Source organism: Gadus chalcogrammus, chromosome 2, assembly GCF_026213295.1.
Source record: "Gadus chalcogrammus isolate NIFS_2021 chromosome 2, NIFS_Gcha_1.0, whole genome shotgun sequence".
Lineage (NCBI taxonomy): Eukaryota > Metazoa > Chordata > Actinopteri > Gadiformes > Gadidae > Gadus > Gadus chalcogrammus.
Genome location: NC_079413.1, coordinates 2610382 through 2625926, shown reverse-complemented (window position 1 = coordinate 2625926; position 15545 = coordinate 2610382).

Below are 15545 nucleotides of genomic sequence, written 5' to 3'. Positions count from 1 at the left end.
GGAGCCATTCGAGATAAAAGATGGATGCCTGGATAGAAAGAGATATGGAATAGATACAGACACTCACACTTCCTGAACTAATGGGCGCAATCCTCCTCCTCCTCCTCCTCATCATCATCACCACCAGAGTGTGGTAATGGTAAACAAAGCCTATGCGTGTGGCTCTCTCCCACCCACTCCACACTCTGACACACGCTGACACAGAGACACTTCAATCAGTTCCACATGAAACACAACAGAAGGCATCCCTGGCCCCCCCCCCCACACCCGCAGTGCATTGTGGGTCGGCGTGTGCTCCGTCTGCCCGCGGTGATGGAGGGCAGAGGGTGATCTCATCCCGGCAGCTCGTGAGACCCAGCGGGGAGAGAGACAGCGGAAGGGCGGACGTGTTAAAGTCGTACCTGGCTGTGGTGCTCTTGGTCCTCGCCCACACCTCCTCTCTGGCCTCCTACCTTCCTTCCCTGCGTACTTCACTATCTTCCTAGCTCCGTACTCTCTGCCTGCTTGCTGTCATATCATCCTATCTACCGCACACACGGAGGACACAGAGTAAGAAGTCTCAACTGAATTAAGCATTTTCTCATTTAGGAGAAGGTCTCAACCACGGATTTTGTACAGTTTGTATTTAGTTTCTAATTTTATTTTTTTCTCTAGAATATTATTGAGGTCCATATACCTCAGTGACGTCACAGCTGGCTACGGGCATTTCTACCTCCCTGTTTACCTATCTTCCTACCTACTTACCTTCCTGTCTCTGTACCTTCTAAACTACCTACTTTTCGCTTCCTTTCTCCCTATCTTCAAGCGGTCCTTCCTACCTACCTTCATATCTCCTTATCGTCTGGCCTTTATACCTTCCTCCTTCCTTCTACCTTTAACCTGCATAACTTCCTGCCTCATACATGCCTACCTACTTTCCTCTGTCGCTCACTTCTTAGTTCCCTTCCCTTGTAACATCAGACCCTGGGTTTTGGTCTGGTGTTAAACAGGGATGTGATTTTGGTCAGTTTTTTTTTTTTTGTTTGGTGATGGGAAAGGGGCGGAGTTGAAAGCAGGTGAAAGTAATGTATGCAAATTTTGGCCACACCCATTTTTTTTGTTTTGTTTGGATGAACAGCACCCAAGATGGCTGCCCTCTGGAGTGAGAAAACACAAGAAATATAAACAGTGTTTAAGTTAAAGTGCATGAGGAAATTGTAAGGAAGGACATTTGAAGACATATAGATAAATCCTTTAGGATTCATGCTTGGATTTTACCCTTGGAGTTCCTTTCAGTTTCCCCATGTGGATTAATCGACTTCTGAAGCTCCATCCTGGTCATTTGGTGAGGTAAGAGCCGTGGACTATACGTTAAAAGTTATATATCCCTTCCTATCCCTTCACTGACACGCTGGACACTCTTTGTCTCAGCATTCAATCATCAACAATCATCAACAGTTTTGTGTCTAAATTGCCCAACACAGCATAGCTATAGGGGTTGACTTTAGATTGGGTTGAAAGGACTGTTTACGTTTAACTCTGTTTGAGGTATAGGACCATAGTGTTGTTTTTTTGCCCGCCTAGCCTATAGGATGTGTGTGTGAGCAGTGTGAAGCTCATGGATAGGCCAGAGAAGAGCTAAGCAGCTAGCTAGATATTGTTATGTTTCAGATTTCAAAGGTAGCCTGGCAGTCTGGGCAGTACGACTAATATCTCATTATCTAAAATGAATGCATTTGTTCTGATTACAATAATTAAATAGCCTAGCTTTACAATTAGGCATTGTTTGTCTCTGTAGCACTGAACAACGTGGTTGTTGGTTTGTTCAGAGAACAGCACTTGAAGCATCACTGCCCCACATCTATTATCCAACTGGACATGGTTATTTGTTCAGTCTAATCTAATATGAATATGATTGGGAAATGACTCCCTGCTTCCTCCCACTCATGCATTTTCCTATCCAGGTAATTACACATACATGTCTTTCATTGATTAGTTTAATCATGTTTCCCATAATGACACAATTGGCCCACAGCGAGAACGCCAGCAGCCTAGGTTGGCTAGGTGGGTGTATGCGATTGGTACATGAGATTACATTATTTAGCTGACAAAGTTCCAAAGCATCTCACAAGAAGTGCATTCGACCATGAAGGTACAACACCAAAAAGAACAAGAATCATGCGATGACACACGGTTTCACAGATACGCAAGCTGCTTCAATTGCTACACAGAAAAAAAGAGATGTAGGAAGTTATTTTAACTATCTGTTCAGAGTTACGTTCACACTGAACAGATGAGATTTCCGTCTGCGACAGTCGATGCGTACGGCTTCTGCTGTGCTGATGTCAGTGGGGAGCCTGTTCCATAATTTTGGGGCCGGGGCAGCAAACAATCTGGATTCCCTTTTGGTGTTCCCTCCTTGTGTGGGAGTAACAAGCAGTTTGACAGTCATAGCGCGTAGCGGACAGACTGGGGCTGATGGGGTGACCATGTATGTAATGTAATGTAATGTAGATGCCACAAGATGACATGAGATTGGACCAAAGCTTCCTTCTTGGCCCTCTTGGTGAGGAATGCCGGTGTCCTGCTGATGTTGTTGGGCGTGAATCTGCAGGAGTGGCGCGTGGTCCCAGTGAAGCCGTTAGCGAAGGACAGCTTGTCATCCAGGGTCACCCCCCGGGGTCCTCGCCGTCCGAGCTGCGGACCCCCTCGGAATCCTCAGTATCGACGGAGAGGTCGATACTGAGGTGCCCTGGAAGGCAGGGCAGCTCAGTGTTGAAAAGATGGAGCTTCAGATGGTGTCAATACACCACCTGTATCTCTGGCTGGACCAGATGGAGCTTGGGGTGTATTGACACCCTCTGAAGAGTGAAGTTGGCCAGACTCCGGTTCAGGTGGTGTATCGACACTGTCCGAAGAGTGATGTGACCGGACTCAGCTTCAGGTGGTGAATTGACACCCACTGAGTGATTTGGGCCAGACTCAGCTACAGGTGGTGTATTGACCCCCCACTGAGTGAAGTGGGCCAGACTCGGCTTCAGGTGGTGTATTGACCCCCCACTGAGTGAAGTGGGCCAGACTCGGCTACAGGTCTTGTTTTGACACCCACTTAAGAGTGATGTGGGCCAAACAGGCAGAGATTTGCAGTAGCACCTGTGTTTTTAAACGGCGCCGTTCTGACGGGACACAAGGCGATAGTTTAACAGTTGATTTCACTTATTAGGCGACAAGCTGCACTCGCGGCCTGGCCAGGCATTGTGCCCGCCACTGCGCTTCACGATTTGCTCATGGGGCTTACACAGTGAGGCGGCTCTGTGGAATACGCTGTTTTATTCATCTCCTCCAATACCACCGCTGTTTGTGTTGTTCAGGGACATCAAAGAACTTGATAATAGTCAATTTAAATTGATGCTTGTTTACCGTTCGGCACAGTCGGTCCCACCACCTGCTGACCCCCCCCCCCCCCCCCCCCCCCCCCCCCCCCCCCCCCCCCCCTTGTTCGCTCTTTTTATCTAGAATCAAAAGGATCCAAGAAGTGATGAACATGAACAATGAAACGGTTGATGTCTGGGACAACAATGAGCTCATTGACTCGACATTAACCAAATACAATGATAATCCTTATTATGGTTACTATTATGATTACCGGGATTAATTAAAAGGTACTGTGGTACATCTGAAGTGACAGAAAGCCCACTTGACTCTGTTTACGCCGCAGTGTTTTAGGGACAAAGCCATCAAAGCCGGCACACGGGTTGAAAATGCACATGCAAATTAAAAGCCATTTGTCGGCTGTCGGTTAAAAATAATATAAGGGGTTTTAGAAGGCTTCGGGCCGGCTGGGTCTGGCTGATCGTTCCTGGCAACTCATCTGTCACAGGGAGGCACTTTTTATTTTCTATGCTCGGTTTTCCGAGAGCTCATTCAGTAAAGCTTTTAGAAGAAATTGTCTGTCAGACAGTAATAGCCTTCTCTGTCTGTCTGTCTGTCTGTCTGTCTGTCTGTCTGTCTGTCTGTCTGTCTGTCTGTCTGTCTGTCTCTTTCTCTCCCCGTCTTGCTGTCTATTCCTCAGTCTTTCTGTCTCTCTTTCTCTGTCTGCCTCTCTTTTCCTCTCTTTCTCTGTCTCCCTTTCTTTCTCTCTCTCCTTCTCTGTAGCTCTTCCTCTATCTCCCTATCTTTCTGCCTGTCGCTCTCTCTTTCTTTCTGTCTCTTTCTTCCCTCTCTCCCTCTCTCTCCAGTCTCTTTATCTAAAGGGCCCTTCACTAAATCTCTCGTTCCTCCCTCCTGACCCCTATCCCTATTAGATGATGTTGCAGTACTAATGGGTGGTAGTAATAGGAAGTCTGTCATTAGAGCCTCCCTGAGCTCTCATCCACTACTATTGGGGATTGTTATTGGTTATAACTCAAATTAAAGCAATCTTCTTCCACACCAAATTATTCCTTTGAGCGTCAGCTCTATTCCAGGCTCTTCCAAAGATACAAAAATATCGATGATCACATTATTTCAGATAATTCACATGTTTTTCAGTCATCTTGATTACTTATACAATTATACAAAACAATAATGTTGATACTCAATAGAGTTTCTTAAATCTATTGTTCCCTTTATAATGTAAATAAGTGTAAAATCAAACCACATCTTTTATAATGTATATGCATTTCAGAGTTATTCCACTGGATCACTTTGTTGTTCCAAAAAAGTTGCATTTGGTGACTTTCTCAAAGTTGGTCTGGCCTACCAAAATTGTGTGTGTGCATGCGTGCATGCATGCATGTGTGTGTGGTGTGTGTGTGTTTGTGTGGGGGGGGACATGAATGTGTTGGTGGTGGGGGGGGGGGATGCTGGTGTAGACTGTAATCACGCTGCCATCGAGGCGACTGGGTGTGTGACATGAAGGAGGTGAGAGCGGCCCTGTGTGCTTCCAGACACACGGGGCATGCTGGGAAAATGATAGCGAAGTGTTGCTTGCCTGGGACTACCACCACCAAACACTCCCACCACCCCACCCCACTCCCATCTGTTGGGCTGACATGCGGCTGGTGAAATAGAGGCAAAGGACGACCATGAAATGAGGGGATATGTGGTTGATCAAAGCCGAGTGGGAGAGCGCTGGGTACGTCTCTCTCTCTCTCTCTCCCCTCCTGCCATTCTGTGTCTACCTCGCTCGCTCGTTCTCTGTCCAGAGAGAGAATGGTGGATGTAGCAACATTATAGGATTCTCTGTCAGTGCTCTCCTAAAGTAAAATAGAACTGTAGGAAAATCGTGCTCCCATGTTTCGTCGTTGATTCAGATTCTTCCTACTCAGAGACGAGCTCTTTATTCACATCGTCTATTCCGTTGACTTTCAGTTATCCGTTTTCACCTCTCGTATAATGAGAGTGTGGAGGCAGCATGGGTAATTGTATGTTTAACATAATAGGCATGTTGTGAGCCATACCTGCTTGCCATTCATGAATCCATATGTTAACACAACCGCGTTGTAAACAAAGATGGGTCATGTGATGTGACCTTCATATCTCCTCATCATCTGGACTATATACCTTCCTCTGTCACATGCCTCCTGGTCCCTTCCCTTGTAAGGTCAGACCCTGCAGATGTTTTATGTTTGGTTGTTGTCATTCTAATGGGGTTGTGTTGTGTTGTGTTGGGAAAGGGGAGGAGTAAGTTGACTTAATGGGGATGTTGCGAGCCATAGGCCTGCTAGGCCCACTCGGCCATGTTGTAAACAAAGATTGGCCGTCGACATGATGAATACAGACATCACGTTGTGGGGTCTTCTAGTCAAAGGTCAGACAGGACACAAGGGAGACAGACAGATCTTCCTGTCAACTCAACCAGAAACATGCATCAAAAACACACATTACATACGGTAGTAGAAAATTCAACTCCAAACATACTAGAAAATGTGACGTTTCTGCCGATAAAATGTCCAACCAATGAACGCAATGTGAGCAGAGTGGTCATAGGTTAAACCTGTTGGATGACCCGCCCTCACGTCTCTATAAAGAGCTAGTTAAATACTGGCAAAGTCTTTTTAGTCTCTCCCTGGTAAACGAGACCATTACACAGCCATCATGGGACCACTTTACAACGATCCCAATGTCCCATGGGTACAGAGAACAGACGAAATCCAGCACGAGGGATTTACCGAATTTACATAGCACGCGTTCACATTGATCCAGGGGGGAGCAGAATCCCCGGGACTGTTCCCTGGATCAGCCTAAAGAGTGGTGGTTACCACGCCAACACCCCTCTCTTTGCGTTCTCACAACATACAATCACACCGCCCGTCGCGGCCGTCTTAATTATACAGCGGGGAGCAGCGCCAACGTCGGTCCACGGCGCCTGGAGCTCCAGAACCAGCCGTCTCACCAGCCCCGCGGTGTCGCCGTGCTCGTGGAATCAAAACAGTGAACAGCGCCGCCCCGAAATAAACCCCAAAGATAATTACGATATGCGCACCTTTCGTGTGTGTGTGTGTGTGTGTGTGTGTGTGTGTGTGTGTGTGTGTGTGTGTGTGTGTGTGTGTGTGTGTGTGTGTGTGTGTGTGTGTGTGTGTGTGTGTGTGTGTGTGTGTGTGTGTGTGTGTGTGTTTGATACGGGGGAGATGAGTGGAGGGAGAATAGGAGTGTCATAAATGGGGGAGGACGCTTGTGTAGACTGTAATCATGCGACGGTGTGTGTGTGTGTTTGTCTGTGTGTGTACGTGGGTATTTGTGTGTTTTGTGTCTGCTGCCACTACAGCAAGGAAACAAGGTTTCGTTGTAGGGAGAGGCACTGTGTGTTTTATCCCAAGACGGTACCGTGCTGCTGCTGCGGCTTGCTCAAGCGTGGTGACGAGCACACACACCCTCCAGCACCCCATCATCTCTCACACACACACACACGCACGCACGCACGCACGCACGCACACGCACAGTCACACACACACACACACACACACACATACACACACACACACTAGGGAAAGACAGGTCTCGCGGGCAGCAGAGCAGATGCTTGGCGGCTGAGCATATCCGATCGTTATTTCCAAAACGTTAAACGCCAAGCGACGTCTCCAGAGGACGCGAAGACGCCGTCGGAAACCAGCGACGCACACGTTGATGAGGCCTTGAGGGACGGGAGATAAAGAAAATAAACTGAAACGCTGCATAGATGGTGAGGAATGTAGCTAGGAGTTGTCTGTAGGAGGGGCTGGCAAGGCTGACCTTAGGCCTGTGCTCCCACAGTGTTTCTGAGTGAACTCCTGAAGAGAGAATTCCCTCCTCTTCAATTGGTCCGTGTTGAAATTGCGCTGAAATGCAATTACAGGGAAAGTATTCTCTCTGCCGATCGCTCTGAGTGCTCCAGTACCTCAGCAATTAGGCCTCCTGGTATGCAGTGGATTGGGTTTCATCCTGTTGCGGTGAATACTGTTTCATCCTGTTGTTAATTATTTTTCATGCTGTTGTAGTCAACACCTTTTCAGCCAGTTGTAGTCAATGCTTTTTTGGTTAGGGTTAGGGTAGGGTTAAGGTTAGGGTTAGGCCTTGGTTTCGGGTGTGTGTGTTTGTTTGTGTTTGTGCCAGTGTGTGTGTGTGTGTGTGTGTGTGTATGTGTGTGTGTGTCTGTGTGTGTGCATGCTTGCTTGCACACGCTATTGACCACTTCCTTCTTAATTATATTAGCCTCACATCAGTGTGTGTGTGTGTGTGTGTGTGTGTGTGTGTGTGTTTTTGTGTGAAACCAATGCTTATTTGGTTTCAGTTAATACTTTTCATCCTGTTGAGGTTTTGTGTAGTGCAATGTATAGTAGTTACAGAGTTAGTCCCCCATGTGTCCAATGACCTTTTATGTAAAGGTCAAATGGTACATGTTTGACCACTGCTGACGAATAGAGAAGCTTTGTCCAGCACGAGACAGGTTGGGGTACCTAAACATGTCATTGATGATATATGGGCATGGAGCTAAACCTTATTCAACAGAGGAGAGAGGACAAGGTCAATATCAATAATCAAATCAATAAAAACGGCGTGTAAGTGACATCACTCAAAGTCAAGACAGCAACAGTGGGGGGGATCCTCTTTGTCCAACCGTCTTGGGTCTTCTGTGATTGCATCATTGTGTCGATGTGTGACCACATTCCAACCAATCGCAGCACAGCTTCGGCCTGATCCACTTTGAAGGCCAAACGGCATTAGTCTCCTGACCGCCTCTCCCATGGCCGCAAATCAAACATGGAATGATTCAATCATCTCCGCCCTCAGACAATTCTCTCTGCCTTCAGATTGAAGGAAAAATACAAAGACCCCCGAAGAACACGGCGCCCACTTCACCGACCCCCCCCTCCCCCCCCTCCCCCACCCTTCCATTCAGGGGCGCCATGGAAACCTGACCACAACACAGGACTGAGTTCAACGCCGTTCATGCGCTACACACAGATTCAATCTACTTTTACTCAATAATAAAAAGCAGACCAAACGGTTATGAAGCAGAACCTCTGCAGAGCTTGTGTGAGCCAGCGGCCAGCGAACAGCAGCCCGGGCTGTAGTGAGCTTCTGTCCCAGGAGATGGATGGATGGATGGATGGAGGTGAAGGTAACAGCGGGTGGCGGGGCGGGCGGGCGAGCGTGCGGGCTGGCCCCGGCTCCGTGATCCCCTTGAAGCCAGGACTCCGGCGTTGAGCTCCACTCCGAACCGTCCAACGTAATCATACGTCCTCCACGCATGTCAAAGATGACATAGAGCTTACCGCCGCCTCTGATCTGTGGGAACACACGTCGCTTTCAGGGAACGTCCGTCATGCACACACACACACACACACACACACACACACACACACACACACACACACACACACACACACACACACACACACACACACACACACACACACACCTACCTCTTGGCGACGACACAGTCATGACGTGAAACATGGCAGACGCCTCAGCAGGATCTGCTGGAGGAGAAATCTCATCTCACCGTCGGGTGAACAAATAAGTGCAGCCCCGAGTCACATGACCTGATTACAAGTAGCGGGGGGGGGGCGGGGCGAGGGGCATCCTGGGAAATGTCGAAAGCTCCACGAGGATTCCCCTGTGAATACCGTGTGGACAATCTCGCCGTGTTTTTATAATTCTGTACCGAGTTCCGGGGTACGTTTTGATGTGTGACAGGTCTGCAATTCCACGAGGCAACAGATACACTCAACACCTGACGGGGAGGGCATGCTGCGCACACACACATGCACACGCACGCACACACACTGACAACACCCCCACCCCCCAATCAACCAACAATCAGTATGCGTTGTGACACCTCCACCTTGGAGGATGTGGTTGGTTAATTTGTTGCAGATGACGACAAATCCGCAAATCACGAACGCAACAATTATCGAATGCAATCTATGCTGCACGTAAACATTTCTCAGAAGGGCACAAGCTGATATAGAATATTTTGATATATTTTTTAATTGACAATATGGTTGCCAGTTATTCATTATGTTTTGGGGAACATTGCCTTGACCAATTACTTTAGTTGACGGTCGGTTTGGGAGAAGTGATTTTCTTTTGTGTTAGTATTTATATCTGACTTCGTTAAACCAATTGTGCAGTTTCTATACACTGTTGTGCGGACCTGTGCTGTGGACGGTGGTAAGGGAATAATTGTCTACTTGTTGACATCTGTGGAACACCTGATGAATAAAAGATACCTTTAAAAATACCAAACAAGCAAACACAACATCACACGTATCAACGCAACAATATTTGCGAGAACACGTTTCCCTATAGGGTCAGTTAGTTACCACCGCACTGCCATGGATTCTCCTTATTCTCACTGTCCATCATTCTGTCCTGACCCGGACCCCTGCTTGTGTCCCTGCAGATACCCCCCCCCCCTCATCCCCCATCCTGCTCATTTACCTGAGCAGCAGCAGCAGCTGTTGTTGTTGCGAGTCCTCCTCTGTGTACTGCTGCATAAAGACTAGTTGTGTTTTTCGTTAGTTTCCATTCGTCGTGTTTGTAGGACAGAGCTTGCCTGAGGTGAACGGGTTCTAGGATCTTGCTGGAGCGGTTCATGCCAACAAAGTCCATAAGGGACGGAGCGCACTAGCTCTCGCGCTCACTCTCGCCCTCGTTCTCGCCCTCTCTGGACGTGTGTGGTGGGTTTCAGTCGTGTGTCCGTGGAGTGAGAAGAGTGAGAAGAGTGCGCCTGAGAGGCAGAAGGCCAAAGACCCAGGTGCTGTCAACACAATCGGGTGATGAGGTGGAATGTGTGTGTGTGTGTGTGTGTGTGTGTGTGTGTGTGTGTGTGTGTGTGTGTGTGTGTGTGTGTGTGTGTGTGTGTGTGTGTGTGTGTGTGTGTGTGTGTGTGATCCATGTCTCAGCCCCTTTTTTTAATATGAACCATATTGCTGGCTTCTCAAGCAGCAATCATCTGTCCCTTGCTCTAAAGGTCAGTGAACTACAACACACCACGTGAATACTGTATATGAAACGTCCCCGTCCCCCCCGTCCCCCCGCCACCACGTGACTGTGCCCACTGAGACACCCCTCCTGACGCGGTATCCCCCCGGGACCGTCAGCCCTCACATGCAAGCTGAGGCCCCAGGCTTATGGGTGGTGATGGGTGGGGGGAGTTCTGGCCCCCGGAGGGCCCTGAATACTGAACAGGAGGAGATAAACGCGCCGGTGAACGGTGACTCGCTTCACTTCCAGTTCACTCTCCTCGTGTTCCTTCCCGTCCGCTTTTGCGTTCTCCTCACTGAACCGCGCGCGGGGGTCGTCGGGTCCGACTGCTCGCCGTCGAAGCGTCGTAGCCTCGACTCGTTCGTTTCCAGAGCAATCTGGCGGGAAGGCGTTTAGACGCGGACTCTGATGGTCCGTAGCTGTGAGAAGCCCACTGCTTACAGGCTGGCCTGGGACGTCGGTACCGCGGGCAGATGGTGCGCTGGGGCTCAGACGATGTGTGGGGGACCAGCTGCACTCAAGTGCATGAAGTCAGGCTTGCTGTAAATTAGGGTCACGGGCCATAAAGGGGGTTGGCGACCCTTTATCTAAATCTTGAGTAAGAGTTACAGAGCGAGAGCTGCACATAAATGTTTGTAGGTTGTAACATTGTGTAGTATCTTATCCTGGCTATCTTTTGTTGCATACAGGGAATGGGTTAACCGAGCAATTGTAAGTGCTTGGCACTTGGTTCTATGAAAATCTTCACTGTACTGACAGTGATGTATTGTTTTTCTTTCTTCGGACAAATGTACTTATTGTAAGTTGCTTTGGATGAAAGCATCTGCTAAATGCCCTTCGTGTAAAAATGTAAATGTCAATAATCAGAGTTGCGACTAAAAGAGAGAGAGTGGGAGAAGGAACGAGACAACAGGACTCTTTAATTACCGAAGACGCAGGAGGCGGTTCTATTAAAACATCAGAGACGAGCCGTGCGTGAGAGCGCTGTCGGTAGTGATAGAGTCCCCCCCCCCCACCTATACGCCCTAATCCACTCTATCCTCTGGGGGTGTTTCAGCAGAACGCTCCCCAGCCCTGGGTCTGCGGTGAGCGACCTGTCACTCAGGGCTCTGATTCAGCCCCGCGTTGAGCCCTGACTCACACCCCCGTGTCGGCTCCGCTTGGCCCACTTCGTAGGGGAGACGCTGCGGGCTCACGGTGGAGTACGCAGTGTGAAAGCGTACACACGCTAACTGTGTGTTTTGGTTTGTTTGGTTGGTGTTTTGTTTGCTGTGTATTATTATTGCGAATGGGGCTGTTTATGTCTTGTTTTTAGCCCAAATACCATGGAACTCTACAGCATCATTTGTGTTCTTGTTATTTCTTTGTGGTTTATCGAGTTGTTTATTATTGGCGTCTCAATAGCAATTACCAGTAGGCCTACTTTCCAAGGTTGAACTTTGAGACATTAGCTTCAACCGGAGGAATCAAAACAGCTCTGACTGCAATGAATTCACGTTAACTTGCTGTTCCAATTCTAATACAAATACGCAGTCTGTTTTTTGTTCCAAATCTCCCGAGCCTGATCAATACAAACCATTACCACTTCAGGGAAGGTGAAAGGGAGGGAGGGAGGGAGAGACATTATTATTATTTAGAAATTCTTGTACCCAGAAGTTTTTTGACTTTAATTGCTTAAATTCCTTTCCGTTTTCCGTTGGCGGCCTGCGTCCGCCGGCACAGTGTGTGCTCTTCAGCGGAGCCATTATCAGAGCCATTATAGTTGTCCAGCCGCCACGCTTGGCTTCAGCACGACTTTAATGCGATGTCTGAGGCTTCGCTTATCGTCCGCCGATCCAACCGAGAACAAAGACACGACCGCTCTCGCGCTGTGTTATTTTGGTGCTTGCGATTCTTGCTTTCCAGGAATGATAATGAATATGCGAGCAGAACGCCCGCTGGTGTTTGGTCTTTGTGATGGATCTCGGGGGATGTCTCTTCTTGATGGGTTTTGACGTCTTCTAGGAACACGTCCCCCTCTTGGGACGCTGGGCTTCGGCAGAACAACAAATTAAACCTGAAACATGATTTATAAAAAACATGAAAAAAAAAATCTGCAGGGATCTGACTATAGACAAATACGGGAAATCGCTTTAAAACGAATCACTTTTATTTGTATATCGTCTACACAAAAATAACATAATATACAGGAAATAACATGAGAACATTAAAGAAGGAATAGTAAAAGCAGGCGTACACTTTAAGTCTCATGGGTCGATAAGAACCGCCCCCCCCCCCCCCCCCCCCCCCCGATCCCGGAGCCGAGTGTTTACATCGTTTACTGTCGACTCTCTGGTGAGCTCTCGTCGGAGCGGCCGTCCAGAGCCGTCCCCACCTCCTATTGTTCCTTGGATGGGATGCCCGGAGCAGATGGCGGCCGACAGGTAGCTGCGGGCGCTCTTGGCCCCTCATCCACTATTGATGTACGGGGTCTGTTGTGGTTGGACGCTTCTTCAAGGCCAAGAGGAGCAGGAAGAGAGGGGCGCTTTCCAAGTCCGCCCGGAAACAGACGCCAACGAGCCAATTAGCTTGTTCCTGCCAAGTTTAGGTGTGTGTGCGTGTGTCTGTGGGGAGAATACTGACAGGGATTATCTTTCATTCCTTTTAGAATGTTTCATTTTTTGCTTGTTTGCACTCATTATCTGCAAAATGAATACCATGGTATAAGAAGCTTGTTTAATTAATTAATTTGCTGACTGGCCATGCTGAAACAAGACTGTGTGTGTGTGTGTGTGTGTGTGTGTGTGTGTGTGTGTGTGTGTGTGTGTGTGTGTGTGAAAGCTAATAAGAGTGTGTGACCTTTCCTTTCCATTGCTGTCCGGCTGCACATGGATTAAGCTCCATGTGGGTGCGAGAGTGACACACACACACACACACACACACACACACACACACACACAGCCAAGGTCAGAGCGCCGGCCAGCCTCAGTGACATCATCAGCGTGACCAAACGCATCAGTCTCAGGTGATGACACAAACACAATCACGCGCACGCACATGGGGGGCAAGACCATATGTTCCCTGGAGGTGCAGAGTACTGATGTGAAGCATAATGGAAACTATTAACACTACAGAACACATCATATTTATATATTTCTTAATTTATTGTAAACGGTCTTGCGACATCCAGTTTACAACAAAAGTAACTGAAATATTAATACAAGAGCTCCCAGAAAAACGTATTGAGAGCAGGCCCTCTTCATTACCAGCGCGATGTCAGCCAGGTGGAGAGGTCACATCGCCCCAGAGTCCCCAACCAATCTCACCAAGATGTCATCGTACATGTCACCAGTGTTTAGGGAATGGCCTTTTCCCCGTGAGTCGTTCCACGTGGATTCTGTGTCATAATGAGTCCCTTCTGAACTCTGCTCTCCGCGGGCCTCTGCTTCAACTATCTCAGAGATGAGATCTGTTCAACTGAAAAGGTGTGCGCCATTTACCACCAGTGCTGCGATTAAAAGGAAAGTGTGTGTGTGTGTGTGTGTGTGTGTGTGTGTGTGTGTGTGAGCAAAACTCGAGCAAAAACTGGATTCAAATTGAATCGTCGTCTGATCTTGCACTGGATTAGCCAGTCCTTGTATCAATCCCCTTCTAATCGATTTGTCTCAATTCCTACACTCGAAAGCAACCAGACCCGTGGCCTCCAGCGGCTAATGGCGTATCCAACGGCGCGCCAAGAAAGACTCAACGTGTTTCATGTCGAACGCATTTTCCCCTCCTACAAACCTCCTTTTGAACACGCTTACTTTCAAACCACTGCGGTACCGCCTCTCTGAATGAACACGTCCTCAGCGGGAGCCGGCGCCTCTATCCTCTCTCTCTGTTCTGCGGTCCCCTTCAGGGAGCGGGCCGCGGGGATGTTTATGCTAATGCCTGCGCGGGTTCCGGTGCCCGCGGTAAGACGGGGGATTGTTTGAATCCAGGAGTGAGCGTTGCATTCCCTTTCATGCCTCCCTCTGCCGAGGCACGGCCCGGGCTTATTAAGCGTCTCTCACGCACACGAGGATTTGTACGCTGCCTCCGAAGAGGATCCTTCTGTAGTCGGGTCCAGGTGACGGGCACTAACGAGCTGCCGTGGCTAATTGGCCGTTATTTTTCGACTTTTACTCCAGTTGTTTTTTTTTGTACCTGGGGAAAGTAAACTTTTCACATGTGCTTCAAGCTGTGGCTGGGTTTCTGTTCCGGTGTTTGTCCAACAAGCAAGCAAGGAAGCACGCACGCACACATGTGTGCGTGTGTGTGTGTGCGTGTGTTTGCTGGGCACGCACGCACACACGCACGCACGCACAGGCACACACTGCAGACCCTCGTGTGCCCACACTCAAAGTGATGTGGAGTGTGGGGTTGTTGATCACCGGTCTGTCCCATTTCATTTGTCAAGCACCTGCTGAGGGTTCTCTGTCCCCAGAGCCGATCGGTAATTATGACCGCAGGACGAGAGAGAGGGAGAGAGAGAGAGAGAGAGAGAGCAAGAAAAGGTGGAGAGAAACAGAGAGATTCAGCGGGGAGAGAGAGCAGTAAAACAGTATCCACCAGCCTGGCATGTTGAGCAATAGACAACAAGAGAGAGGCACTGCTCTCCTCGCGCTGACTCTAATCCAGACAGGTGTGTGCTGGATGCCAGGTGTCTCCTCTTACTCAGTATGCGTGGGAAACACAGATCATTAATAACAGATCGCACTGTAAGGGGGACATCGATGAGAAATAATGAATATGGAAGAGAAAGTGTCAAACCTGGGAAATGTAATGCTGGAAAGATGCTCATTTTCCCCCTTATTTAAAACCCCTTACAGTATGAATTGTGCGTAGCAGCATCCCATCGGTTTGTGGTCAATGGTGGTTCTCGCGCGTTCTCCTAGTGTCCAAGAATGAGGCACTCGACTCCTTTTGAGTTGAGGTGTAATTTGCGTCCTGTTCAACAGCCGTTTGACCCACGACGGCTCCGGAGACCGCCTCTCTGAGGGGATGACTCCTCCTCTGGCTGCACCCCTATCCGTCGGCCGCGGCTCAGCTCCGATAATCACGACTCCTGTGACCTCGTGGCGACATTGGCATTACGCAAATGAAGGAACCTC